General features: G+C 42.9%; 3 non-coding genes and 1 pseudogene across 3 annotated transcripts; all 4 read left to right on the top strand.

The window, feature by feature from the left end:
* Positions 1 to 1,319: 1,319 nt before the first annotated feature.
* On the top strand, positions 1,320 to 1,510 carry LOC130335593 (U2 spliceosomal RNA). The gene has a single exon (XR_008877193.1). It is a non-coding gene; the product is annotated as a U2 spliceosomal RNA (small nuclear RNA).
* Positions 1,511 to 3,592: 2,082 nt separating this feature from the next.
* Positions 3,593 to 3,752, top strand: LOC130335647 (U2 spliceosomal RNA; annotated as a pseudogene).
* Positions 3,753 to 4,445: 693 nt separating this feature from the next.
* On the top strand, positions 4,446 to 4,628 carry LOC130335636 (U2 spliceosomal RNA). The gene has a single exon (XR_008877228.1). It is a non-coding gene; the product is annotated as a U2 spliceosomal RNA (small nuclear RNA).
* A 6,863-nt stretch (positions 4,629 to 11,491) lies between these two features.
* Positions 11,492 to 11,687, top strand: LOC130335630 (U2 spliceosomal RNA). The gene has a single exon (XR_008877225.1). It is a non-coding gene; the product is annotated as a U2 spliceosomal RNA (small nuclear RNA).
* Positions 11,688 to 13,628: the final 1,941 nt, after the last annotated feature.

Raw genomic sequence — 13,628 nt, 5'->3', positions numbered from 1 at the left:
TTCTGGCCTACTTTCAGCCGATGCGACTTGTCTGTCGCTGAACAGTCGCTTTTTATGTATTCAGCACCTATGTATAATGTTGTAAAAATGCTCTAGAAGCTAAAGTCGCAGAAATGTCACACATATTTGGCCTGCAACTTTCTGTGCGACAAATTCAGACAGGAAAAATCAGTATAAATCCTTAGAAAATTATCCCCCAGTGTCTCCATCTGCTGGCGGTATTGAATAAGCATTGCTGCACTGATGGGGTATGCATTAGACGAAAAAAAAGAAGAAAAAGAAGAATAATACGCCCAGAAAAGAGGCGAAAAGGAGAAAAACGTAAAAAAACGTGAAAAAAAAGTAAGAGGAAGAGAAGGGAAAAAAAGGTGGAAATGGGTTTAAAAGTGATTTCGGCGGAGAAATATATATATATATATATATATATATATATATATATATATATATGCGCACACACACACATAGATATAAACGTATTCTCCGTTGAGATATTGCAGCCGCTGCTGTGTCCAGGCCCAGGAGCCTTAGCACTGTGCTGTGATGTCACTCAATACCACTGACATCACTAGGTGTAAACAACATCTCTCCTTTGCTGTGTATGTGACTATGGAGCTGTTTGGTGATGTCGTCTATTACGGCCTTCATAGAAGCAACAGGAGATTGTTGCATCCATCTTGAACCCTCAGAACTACAGTGCTATGATGTCACTCACTTCCACAGGCCTTGCAGAGTGTAAACAACAACAACCCAGCTTTGTTGTGTATGTAACCAAAGGGATTTGTGATGTCACCTAGAACCTTCACAGCAGCGACAGCTTTATGAGGAGCATCAGCACTGCTCTGCCTGAGCAGAACCATCACCGCCATAGGTTGTCAAATAACCCGGATTTAACCCACACAGGTAAGTCCAATGGGGTGCAGGCATGTCCTCTATGCTTACAGCTTCCCGTGGGTGTTGGTTTGATACCGTTTGGGGACAGCCAAGGAGGCATCTGCAGGCAACAAAGGTAGGTGTGTGCTTGTGTGTGTGTTTCCTATGCAGATCCTAAGCCCAGTGTCACATGCAAGTAGGAGGAGTAAGAAGGGTTCCTGGCAAATCCGGGTTATGGATTGCATTTAAAAAGGCCCCGTGGGAGTGCAATGGGCCCCTGTCTTGCTGCTTAGCAATAATGGTATGGGTTTAGGTTCTGCTGTGTGTACTGGTGGTTGACTGCCCCCCAGCCCAGAGTGTGCATGGAAAATTGTCTGGCAGCCTCCCTGACAGCAAGCAGTGATAGTGCCCATGAAGGGGACCTTGTTGGGCCCGCCCCTTTCACGGTTATCGCTTCTCGGCCTTTTGGCTAAGATCAAGTGTAGTATCTGTTCTTATCAGTTTAATATCTGATACGTCCCCTATCTGGGGACCATATATTAAATGGATTTTTGAGAACGGGGGCCGATTTCGAAGCTTGCTTCCGTCGCCCTATGCATTGACCCGATATGGCAGTATCTTCGGGTACAGTGCACCACCCCCTTACAGGGTTAAAAAGAAAGATTCCTACTTTCATTGCTACCTGCTTGCTGGCTAGCCAGCTAGCCAGCCCTGTGGGCCTTGCTGCTGCTGCAGCCAAAAAACAAAAGGTGGTGCTGCTGCTGCTTCTGCTGCTTCTGCTTGTGTCTGGCCCCTGTTGGAGCGTCCAGGCACAGGACTTCTGCTGCTGCTGACTAAATGGCCTCCTTAATTGGATCATTTGAGTAGCCAGCACACCTGTGCAGGTAGGGCATGACATGATAGGCAGCTGCCTTGATAGTGGGTGGGTGCTGAATGTTCCTAATTGACAAAATAAGATTAATGCTTATGAAGAAATATAAAATCTCATCCCTTCCCCAATATCGCGCCACACCCCTACCCCTTAATTCCCTGGTTGAACGTGATGGACATATGTCTTTTTTCGACCGTACTAACTATGTAACTATGTAACATAACATGGGGGGGGGGGGGGGTCTCCTGGCTGTTCACACAGGTGTGTCATTGCTGTACATTGACCATGCATTGCTTCTGTGGTATTGCAAAGGCAAAGACAAATGCTTCCAGCCATCCATTGCACTAATGGATTGGTCATCAGCTGGCTGTCTATGTCCCGCATCAATATAGACCAAAGTACAGAGGGTTAGGCTATGCTATTGTGCACCTACCTGATGCATCAGAAGGTGCGAGGCCCTTGCTAAATTCTGTGCACAGACTTTGAGATCTATGCTTTAGACTGTATCTAAACCTGCTCCAACATGGACTGACATTCTGGCCTACTTTCAGCCGATGCGACTTGTCTGTCGCTGAACAGTCGCTTTTTATGTATTCAGCACCTATGTATAATGTTGTAAAAATGCTCTAGAAGCTAAAGTCGCAGAAATGTCACACATATTTGGCCTGCAACTTTCTGTGCGACAAATTCAGACAGGAAAAATCAGTATAAATCCTTAGAAAATTATCCCCCAGTGTCTCCATCTGCTGGCGGTATTGAATAAGCATTGCTGCACTGATGGGGTATGCATTAGACGAAAAAAAAGAAGAAAAAGAAGAATAATACGCCCAGAAAAGAGGCGAAAAGGAGAAAAACGTAAAAAAACGTGAAAAAAAAGTAAGAGGAAGAGAAGGGAAAAAAAGGTGGAAATGGGTTTAAAAGTGATTTCGGCGGAGAAATATATATATATATATATATATATATATATATATATATATATGCGCACACACACACATAGATATAAACGTATTCTCCGTTGAGATATTGCAGCCGCTGCTGTGTCCAGGCCCAGGAGCCTTAGCACTGTGCTGTGATGTCACTCAATACCACTGACATCACTAGGTGTAAACAACATCTCTCCTTTGCTGTGTATGTGACTATGGAGCTGTTTGGTGATGTCGTCTATTACGGCCTTCATAGAAGCAACAGGAGATTGTTGCATCCATCTTGAACCCTCAGAACTACAGTGCTATGATGTCACTCACTTCCACAGGCCTTGCAGAGTGTAAACAACAACAACCCAGCTTTGTTGTGTATGTAACCAAAGGGATTTGTGATATCACCTAGAACCTTCACAGCAGCGACAGCTTTATGAGGAGCATCAGCACTGCTCTGCCTGAGCAGAACCATCACCGCCATAGGTTGTCAAATAACCCGGATTTAACCCACACAGGTAAGTCCAATGGGGTGCAGGCATGTCCTCTATGCTTACAGCTTCCCGTGGGTGTTGGTTTGATACCGTTTGGGGACAGCCAAGGAGGCATCTGCAGGCAACAAAGGTAGGTGTGTGCTTGTGTGTGTGTTTCCTATGCAGATCCTAAGCCCAGTGTCACATGCAAGTAGGAGGAGTAAGAAGGGTTCCTGGCAAATCCGGGTTATGGATTGCATTTAAAAAGGCCCCGTGGGAGTGCAATGGGCCCCTGTCTTGCTGCTTAGCAATAATGGTATGGGTTTAGGTTCTGCTGTGTGTACTGGTGGTTGACTGCCCCCCAGCCCAGAGTGTGCATGGAAAATTGTCTGGCAGCCTCCCTGACAGCAAGCAGTGATAGTGCCCATGAAGGGGACCTTGTTGGGCCCGCCCCTTTCACGGTTATCGCTTCTCGGCCTTTTGGCTAAGATCAAGTGTAGTATCTGTTCTTATCAGTTTTCATGCTGGTTGGGATGGGTGCTGCATGGAGGATGCAGGTGTACCAGGGCTTTCCGGGGCTGGTTCTGAGGAATCAGCTCGACGGCTGCCCCGATGTGACCTGTTCCCTCCGGGTCTCGCCATGAGGCTGAGAGGGTCTAGAGCCGAGGTACTTTTGTGCCTTGGGGAGTGGTGACCCCGAGGTGCCGAAACTCACTGGGAGGATAGACTCACTGAGTTGAAGCACGGGCACCATAATCTCTTCACCTTGTGGCACTCACCTCTTGATTCCCGGCCTTCTGGCTAGGATCAGAGAAATTTTTATAGATCCGGCCGGATGTCCGGGCAGTATATCTGCACACATTCACTTATTTATTTCTTTTTTGTCTCACTGTGTCACTTTTTGCGTGTTGTGTGTTCACAGGATTTGTCAGGATGCGGTAGCCCTTCTGGGTGTCCCTCCTGGCGGTCTAGGGGAGGTGTGTGTGGCCATTAGGTTCCGCACCTCCCTGCAAACACCCCGGGTACTCCTGCTTTGGCAGGGTACCTACCGTAATCGGCTCTGCGGGCAGATACCTTGGCCAACGCCAAGGGGGATGCCGGGAGCATTTGTGGTCCCCTAGTAGCTTCGGCGAAAAGGGACATCGAACCTGGAACCTCGCAGGTACCTTTTGGTCCGGAGGTGAAGGGTAAGGTTTGTTGGGGGGCCTCTCTCCTATCGGAGAAGGGCTTGCGATAGACCGCATCCTTTGTGCACGTTTTTTTAGTGTAACACGTTTGCACTTTTTCTTGCACTTTGGGTGAATCGAAAGCACGTTCCTCGGCTTTAGATAAAAAAAAAAAAAAAAATCTGTTCTTATCAGTTTAATATCTGATACGTCCCCTATCTGGGGACCATATATTAAATGGATTTTTGAGAACGGGGGCCGATTTCGAAGCTTGCTTCCGTCGCCCTATGCATTGACCCGATATGGCAGTATCTTCGGGTACAGTGCACCACCCCCTTACAGGGTTAAAAAGAAAGATTCCTACTTTCATTGCTATCTGCTTGCTGGCTAGCCAGCTAGCCAGCCCTGTGGGCCTTGCTGCTGCTGCAGCCAAAAAACAAAAGGTGGTGCTGCTGCTGCTTCTGCTGCTTCTGCTTCTGCTTGTGTCTGGCCCCTGTTGGAGCGTCCAGGCACAGGACTTCTGCTGCTGCTGACTAAATGGCCTCCTTAATTGGATCATTTGAGTAGCCAGCACACCTGTGCAGGTAGGGCATGACATGATAGGCAGCTGCCTTGATAGCGGGTGGGTGCTGAATGTTCCTAATTGACAAAATAAGATTAATGCTTATGAAGAAATATAAAATCTCATCCCTTCCCCAATATCGCGCCACACCCCTACCCCTTAATTCCCTGGTTGAACGTGATGGACATATGTCTTTTTTCGACCGTACTAACTATGTAACTATGTAACATAACATGGGGGGGGGGGGGGGGTCTCCTGGCTGTTCACACAGGTGTGTCATTGCTGTACATTGACCATGCATTGCTTCTGTGGTATTGCAAAGGCAAAGACAAATGCTTCCAGCCATCCATTGCACTAATGGATTGGTCATCAGCTGGCTGTCTATGTCCCGCATCAATATAGACCAAAGTACAGAGGGTTAGGCTATGCTATTGTGCACCTACCTGATGCATCAGAAGGTGCGAGGCCCTTGCTAAATTCTGTGCACAGACTTTGAGATCTATGCTTTAGACTGTATCTAAACCTGCTCCAACATGGACTGACATTCTGGCCTACTTTCAGCCGATGCGACTTGTCTGTCGCTGAACAGTCGCTTTTTATGTATTCAGCACCTATGTATAATGTTGTAAAAATGCTCTAGAAGCTAAAGTCGCAGAAATGTCACACATATTTGGCCTGCAACTTTCTGTGCGACAAATTCAGACAGGAAAAATCAGTATAAATCCTTAGAAAATTATCCCCCAGTGTCTCCATCTGCTGGCGGTATTGAATAAGCATTGCTGCACTGATGGGGTATGCATTAGACGAAAAAAAAGAAGAAAAAGAAGAATAATACGCCCAGAAAAGAGGCGAAAAGGAGAAAAACGTAAAAAAACGTGAAAAAAAAGTAAGAGGAAGAGAAGGGAAAAAAAGGTGGAAATGGGTTTAAAAGTGATTTCGGCGGAGAAATATATATATATATATATATATATATATATATATATATATATATGCGCACACACACACATAGATATAAACGTATTCTCCGTTGAGATATTGCAGCCGCTGCTGTGTCCAGGCCCAGGAGCCTTAGCACTGTGCTGTGATGTCACTCAATACCACTGACATCACTAGGTGTAAACAACATCTCTCCTTTGCTGTGTATGTGACTATGGAGCTGTTTGGTGATGTCGTCTATTACGGCCTTCATAGAAGCAACAGGAGATTGTTGCATCCATCTTGAACCCTCAGAACTACAGTGCTATGATGTCACTCACTTCCACAGGCCTTGCAGAGTGTAAACAACAACAACCCAGCTTTGTTGTGTATGTAACCAAAGGGATTTGTGATGTCACCTAGAACCTTCACAGCAGCGACAGCTTTATGAGGAGCATCAGCACTGCTCTGCCTGAGCAGAACCATCACCGCCATAGGTTGTCAAATAACCCGGATTTAACCCACACAGGTAAGTCCAATGGGGTGCAGGCATGTCCTCTATGCTTACAGCTTCCCGTGGGTGTTGGTTTGATACCGTTTGGGGACAGCCAAGGAGGCATCTGCAGGCAACAAAGGTAGGTGTGTGCTTGTGTGTGTGTTTCCTATGCAGATCCTAAGCCCAGTGTCACATGCAAGTAGGAGGAGTAAGAAGGGTTCCTGGCAAATCCGGGTTATGGATTGCATTTAAAAAGGCCCCGTGGGAGTGCAATGGGCCCCTGTCTTGCTGCTTAGCAATAATGGTATGGGTTTAGGTTCTGCTGTGTGTACTGGTGGTTGACTGCCCCCCAGCCCAGAGTGTGCATGGAAAATTGTCTGGCAGCCTCCCTGACAGCAAGCAGTGATAGTGCCCATGAAGGGGACCTTGTTGGGCCCGCCCCTTTCACGGTTATCGCTTCTCGGCCTTTTGGCTAAGATCTTGTATCTTGTCAAGGGGCTCTGAGTTCGTCGAACCTTCGGCCTTGAGGCATCGGCGGTTTTTTAGCCGTCTTAAGCCTCATGCTGCTATAGGAGGAGGACTTACAAAGAACGGGAAGGCGATCCCCCATGGCGACCCTTAGGTTTGCTGCGCATACTGAAACTCGGATTAAGAACACCTTCCGTATTGAAGTGGATGAGGAGAAAAAGGAGAAGATGACTTTGGAATTTTTTGTCAAGAGAATTATGCTGGATTTATTGCACATTCAGAGAGAAGATGTGTTTTGCCTAAAAGACCCAGGTAAAGGACTTTTCATTCTTACCTTGACTTCCGCATCTGCATGTGACCATATGTTTGAGAAAGTTCGGGAGCTTGCCAATGAGGAGGATATGAAAGGACTTGTTTTCATTGCTCTATATTCTAATGGCGATGTTCCACTGGTGGTTACTATGCACGATCCATACGTGGATATAAGAGACATTGTCTTATTTTTAAACCAATATTGTGCGGAAGTCAAATACTCTCATAAAATAATGAATGCAATGGACTTTTGGACTGGAAAGCATAAGTTTGCTGTTAAGTTCAGAGAAGATGTGAGAGGAATTGGAGGTCTGTGTCGCCCACCTGCAAATTTTTTAATTGGGCGTAAACGTGGCTATTTATTCTACCCTGGGATGCCGTATTATTGCAGGAAATGCCATGAATATGGTCATACACAAGAATCTTGCAAAGAGGAAGTGGTTATTTGCAAAAGATGTGGCCAAAAAGGCCACACCACTTTGGACTGTCAAAATGAGATTCTGTGTAATGTGTGTAAGCGGAAAGGACATGCTTTTAAGGATTGTCCTCAACGCTCCTGGGCCAATATTGTGGCTACGTCGGCTGGTCCCTCGATGAGGAAGAGCTCCATGGATGCTGTGCCTGTGCCTAAGACCCACACCCTGAAAGTGATGCCTGAGTCTTCTGCTACCGGAATTCCTGTGATACCTGCTGTGGCTCATGTCTCCAAAAGCATTGTGTCCCCGGGGAAGGTCGTGGGACCTGAGATAGAAGTGAGGGGTTCTCCTCTCATGGAAGTTGAGGGTCCTGGACCGCCCAGAAGGGATACAGAGGAGATGGATGTAGAAGAACGGCGAAAGAGGAAAAGCAGAGACCGGAAAGAGGAAAAGGGCCTTAACATCAAAAGGAGTGGTCGAGTTAGTGCGGACGAGGGGAACGTGGAGATTGTCTGCCAAAAGGTTATAACAGCATCCGACCCTGTTAATATTGAGGAATTTGTGTCACCACCTACAGATTGGGGTTCTTTGTCTGAGGATAATGAATGACCCAGGAGCTACCAAGTGTTAATATCTCCTCCTTCAATGTGAGGAGTTTGAAGAGCCCAGAGAGGAGGGCTGCTTTATTTTCTTTCTTGTCTTCTTTGCCTACAGACATTTTATTTTTACAGGAATGTGCCATTGATTATGATATCAATTATTCATCTTTGAGATCTGAATGGACTCTTGGCCCGTCTGTGTGGTCAGGGGATAATGAGAGGAAAGTGACTGGTGTTGGCATACTGTTCAAGAGCAGTGAGTATAAAGTTACCTCCTTCACAGACATTGTACCCGGTAGAGCCCTGCTCGTTCATATTATTTATAATGACATGAATATGAGACTTTTAAATGTATATGCCTCTCCAGATAAGGATGAAAGATCTGATTTATTAGAGAAAATTCAGTTTTATTTACCGGGTTCATCCCCGCTTATCATCGCTGGTGATTTTAATTGTATAATGGCAGGAGAGGAGCGGGCTGGAGGATCTGAACAAAGGAAAGATAAGACTGAAAAACAACTAAAGGATTTTATAGTTGATTTTAATTTAAAAGATTTGTGGAGAACCTCTTTCCCTAATGACCCTGGGTATACCTGGGAGAATAGCCTTTATATGTCAAGGATTGATTATATTTTTGCTTCTGGATTTGCATTTTATGGGAATATGCAATTGACTTCTACCTTTTTTTCAGATCATAAGATTTTATCTGCTACATGTAAGTTTGATGGGGTTTGCAGAGCCAAAGGAGTCTGGCGTCTGAATGTCTCTTTGCTTGAAGATGAAGAAATTAAATGTAATTTTATCTATCTTTTTAAAAAATTGCAGAACTCAAGGACTAATTTTAATTCTCTTTTAGCATGGTGGGAATTCTGCAAGGTAAAATTTAAAGAGTATTTTATTAAGATGGGTGTTAAAAAAACAAAAGAGAAATTGAAATGGTATAGAGATCTTAACACAAAACTACAAACCTATTATCAACTCAAAGAGCTGGGTGTATATGTAGATGATCTGATTTTAAGTGTTAAAAGTGATATTCAGAAGGCTATAACTAACAAAGGGAAAGAAATAATTTTTAACTCCAAAGTTGAATGTAAAGAGAAGGATGAAAAGTGTACAAGATTCTTTTTTAAAAAGGTAATGGAAACAAAAAAGTTAATGATTAACATTGAGGATGAAACTACTAATGTAGGAATGTTATCCAAAGCTAAATCCTTTTATCAAGATCTGTTTAATGAGAAACCCATTGATATATCTGCTGCTAATTTTCTCCTAAGCACTTTAGTTTGTGGTTTAAGTAAGGAGGACCAAGATGCACTTTGCACAGAAGTAAGATGCCAAGAATTAGAAATTGCTGCTAAAAGTTTATCCACAGGTAAAACACCAGGTTCTGATGGACTTCCTGTAGAGTTTTATAAAACCTTTTGGGAGATTTTTAAAGATGATTTGCTTAATATTTTTAAGGAGGCTTTTAATTCTGATGTTCTACCTTTATCTTGGAGGAGTGGTATAGTGTCTCTGATCCCCAAAAAGGGGGATAGGAACAGCTTAGAAAATTGGAGACCAATTACGCTTCTTAATGTTGATTATAAGATTATGTCAAAAATTTTTGTTAACAGAATGAAGCCGTTTTTGTACAAGGTCATCCATGTGGATCAGGTATGTGGTGTCCCAGGAAGGAGTGTAGCTGAACCTTTAAATGCTATTAGGGACGTCATATGGTATCAGCAAGAGCGGAATCAAAATCTAGCCATTCTATCTCTAGATTTTCATAAAGCGTTCGATAGAGTATCACATTGTTTTTTATGGATGGTTTTACAACGCATGGGTTTTCCTAACATATTTATTAAGCAAATTGCTCTCTTATATAAAGGTTCTTTTAGCAGGATTTTAATAAATGGTTTCCTTACAGATTTTATTAATTTATCATCAGGGGTAAAGCAAGGCTGCCCTCTGTCTCCTATACTGTTTATATGTGCAATAGAACCTCTGTTAAACTTAATAAGGAATGATAAAATAATAAAAGGAGTGCCAGTTCCTGGAGGTAATAATGCCACCCTTAAAGTGTGTGGCTATATGGATGATATTAATGTTTTTTGTGAAAGTGCCTTCTCTTTACAAAGAGTTGTTGATGTTACTGATTTCTTTTGTAAAGCTTCTGCTTTTAAACTTAATTTATCTAAATGTGACTGTTTTTATATAGGTAAATGGGAAAACGTGCAAATACCAAACCTAAAATTACAGTCAGAAAAAATAAAAATCCTTGGAGTCATCTTTGATAAAAATAACAATGGTGAGGAAAGTTGGCTAATGGTAAAAGAAAAGGTAAAGAAAAAGGTAGACTTTTGGTCCCTTAGGAAATTATCCTTAGAAGGTAAAATTTTGGTGATTAAGGCTATGCTAATACCCATTATGCTCTATTTAAATATGATTTATCCTCCTAATGAACTTATGTCTAGGCAACTTCAGAGGATTCTCTTTGAGTTTCTATGGAGTTCTAAAGCAGAAAAATTAAAAAGAGATACTATGTATAAGTCACAAAAAAATGGAGGAAAACAGGTTCCCTGTATTAGAAAATTTTTATACTTAAGGTTTTTTAGTTGGTGTTTTAGGGGACTTTTTATGAAAAGTGTATGGTCCTGTTTTTTAAAGTACTCTGCGGGACATATTTTTAGAAAAAGAGAATGGGTGTTTTTATCATTATCTTCTCCTGTACTTTTAACTCCGCCTAAACATTATGCCATCTTAGAAAAAATTATACGTATGTATAACCTTAAAGACTTTGACTTGTTAACCTTGAGGGATGCTCGCAAGATAGAAGTACAGTTAAATTTGCAAGAAGAAATATGTATGGTCTCTAATTTTTCTTATAATAGGTGTGTACAAATATGGAAAAAGGTAAACGAGCCATATCTTTTTAATGAGCACAAGGATTTAGCATGGATGATTATCCATGAGTGTCTTCCGGTAAGATTTTTCCAATATAGAAGAGGTCTAAATGCTGTATGTGTCTGTCCCCGGGATAATTGCAATATAGATGAAACTGTTTTGCACCTTTTCTGGAATTGTTATTTTGCACAAAAGGTTTTTAGACTAATTGGTTCTTTATTGAAATTCCTAACAGGTCTAAAAGTTTTAAATCATGAAGTTGTTTTATATGGCAAAAGTGATGGAGTTACAAAAGAAAAAGAGAGAATTTTGTGGATTTTTATCAACTGTACAAAAAATGTATTATGGAAAGTTCGTAATATCCTTGTCTTCAAAAGAGATTTTATTTGTGAAAAAGAATGTTTGAAGATGATATACAGTGAAGTTTACTTGTACTATTTAATTGATAAAAAGAGATATGGGCAGAAAAAAGCATTAGCTATATGGAATTTACATTTATGGAAAACAGTATTTGATGTATTGTAAACATTTTTTGTGATGTACTTAAGTTTTTGAGTTTTTTCAATAAAAATGTAAAAAAAAAAAATCTGTTCTTATCAGTTTAATATCTGATACGTCCCCTATCTGGGGACCATATATTAAATGGATTTTTGAGAACGGGGGCCGATTTCGAAGCTTGCTTCCGTCGCCCTATGCATTGACCCGATATGGCAGTATCTTCGGGTACAGTGCACCACCCCCTTACAGGGTTAAAAAGAAAGATTCCTACTTTCATTGCTACCTGCTTGCTGGCTAGCCAGCTAGCCAGCCCTGTGGGCCTTGCTGCTGCTGCAGCCAAAAAACAAAAGGTGGTGCTGCTGCTGCTTCTGCTGCTTCTGCTTCTGCTTGTGTCTGGCCCCTGTTGGAGCGTCCAGGCACAGGACTTCTGCTGCTGCTGACTAAATGGCCTCCTTAATTGGATCATTTGAGTAGCCAGCACACCTGTGCAGGTAGGGCATGACATGATAGGCAGCTGCCTTGATAGCGGGTGGGTGCTGAATGTTCCTAATTGACAAAATAAGATTAATGCTTATGAAGAAATATAAAATCTCATCCCTTCCCCAATATCGCGCCACACCCCTACCCCTTAATTCCCTGGTTGAACGTGATGGACATATGTCTTTTTTCGACCGTACTAACTATGTAACTATGTAACATAACATGGGGGGGGGGGGGTCTCCTGGCTGTTCACACAGGTGTGTCATTGCTGTACATTGACCATGCATTGCTTCTGTGGTATTGCAAAGGCAAAGACAAATGCTTCCAGCCATCCATTGCACTAATGGATTGGTCATCAGCTGGCTGTCTATGTCCCGCATCAATATAGACCAAAGTACAGAGGGTTAGGCTATGCTATTGTGCACCTACCTGATGCATCAGAAGGTGCGAGGCCCTTGCTAAATTCTGTGCACAGACTTTGAGATCTATGCTTTAGACTGTATCTAAACCTGCTCCAACATGGACTGACATTCTGGCCTACTTTCAGCCGATGCGACTTGTCTGTCGCTGAACAGTCGCTTTTTATGTATTCAGCACCTATGTATAATGTTGTAAAAATGCTCTAGAAGCTAAAGTCGCAGAAATGTCACACATATTTGGCCTGCAACTTTCTGTGCGACAAATTCAGACAGGAAAAATCAGTATAAATCCTTAGAAAATTATCCCCCAGTGTCTCCATCTGCTGGCGGTATTGAATAAGCATTGCTGCACTGATGGGGTATGCATTAGACGAAAAAAAAGAAGAAAAAGAAGAATAATACGCCCAGAAAAGAGGCGAAAAGGAGAAAAACGTAAAAAAACGTGAAAAAAAAGTAAGAGGAAGAGAAGGGAAAAAAAGGTGGAAATGGGTTTAAAAGTGATTTCGGCGGAGAAATATATATATATATATATATATATATATATATACGCGCACACACACACATATATATAAACGTATTCTCCGTTGAGATATTGCAGCCGCTGCTGTGTCCAGGCCCAGGAGCCTTAGCACTGTGCTGTGATGTCACTCAATACCACTGACATCACTAGGTGTAAACAACATCTCTCCTTTGCTGTGTATGTGACTATGGAGCTGTTTGGTGATGTCGTCTATTACGGCCTTCATAGAAGCAACAGGAGATTGTTGCATCCATCTTGAACCCTCAGAACTACAGTGCTATGATGTCACTGACTTCCACAGGCCTTGCAGAGTGTAAACAACAACAACCCAGCTTTGTTGTGTATGTAACCAAAGGGATTTGTGATGTCACCTAGAACCTTCACAGCAGCGACAGCTTTATGAGGAGCATCAGCACTGCTCTGCCTGAGCAGAACCATCACCGCCATAGGTTGTCAAATAACCCGGATTTAACCCACACAGGTAAGTCCAATGGGGTGCAGGCATGTCCTCTATGCTTACAGCTTCCCGTGGGTGTTGGTTTGATACCGTTTGGGGACAGCCAAGGAGGCATCTGCAGGCAACAAAGGTAGGTGTGTGCTTGTGTGTGTGTTTCCTATGCAGATCCTAAGCCCAGTGTCACATGCAAGTAGGAGGAGTAAGAAGGGTTCCTGGCAAATCCGGGTTATGGATTGCATTTAAAAAGGCCCCGTGGGAGTGCAATGGGCCCCTGTCTTGCTGCTTAGCAATAATGGTATGGGTTTA

This window comes from Hyla sarda, unplaced genomic scaffold (assembly GCF_029499605.1).
Source record: "Hyla sarda isolate aHylSar1 unplaced genomic scaffold, aHylSar1.hap1 scaffold_455, whole genome shotgun sequence".
Classification (NCBI taxonomy): domain Eukaryota; kingdom Metazoa; phylum Chordata; class Amphibia; order Anura; family Hylidae; genus Hyla; species Hyla sarda.
Note: the sequence above shows the minus strand (reverse complement) of the source record. Positions and strands in the feature narration are given on the sequence as shown.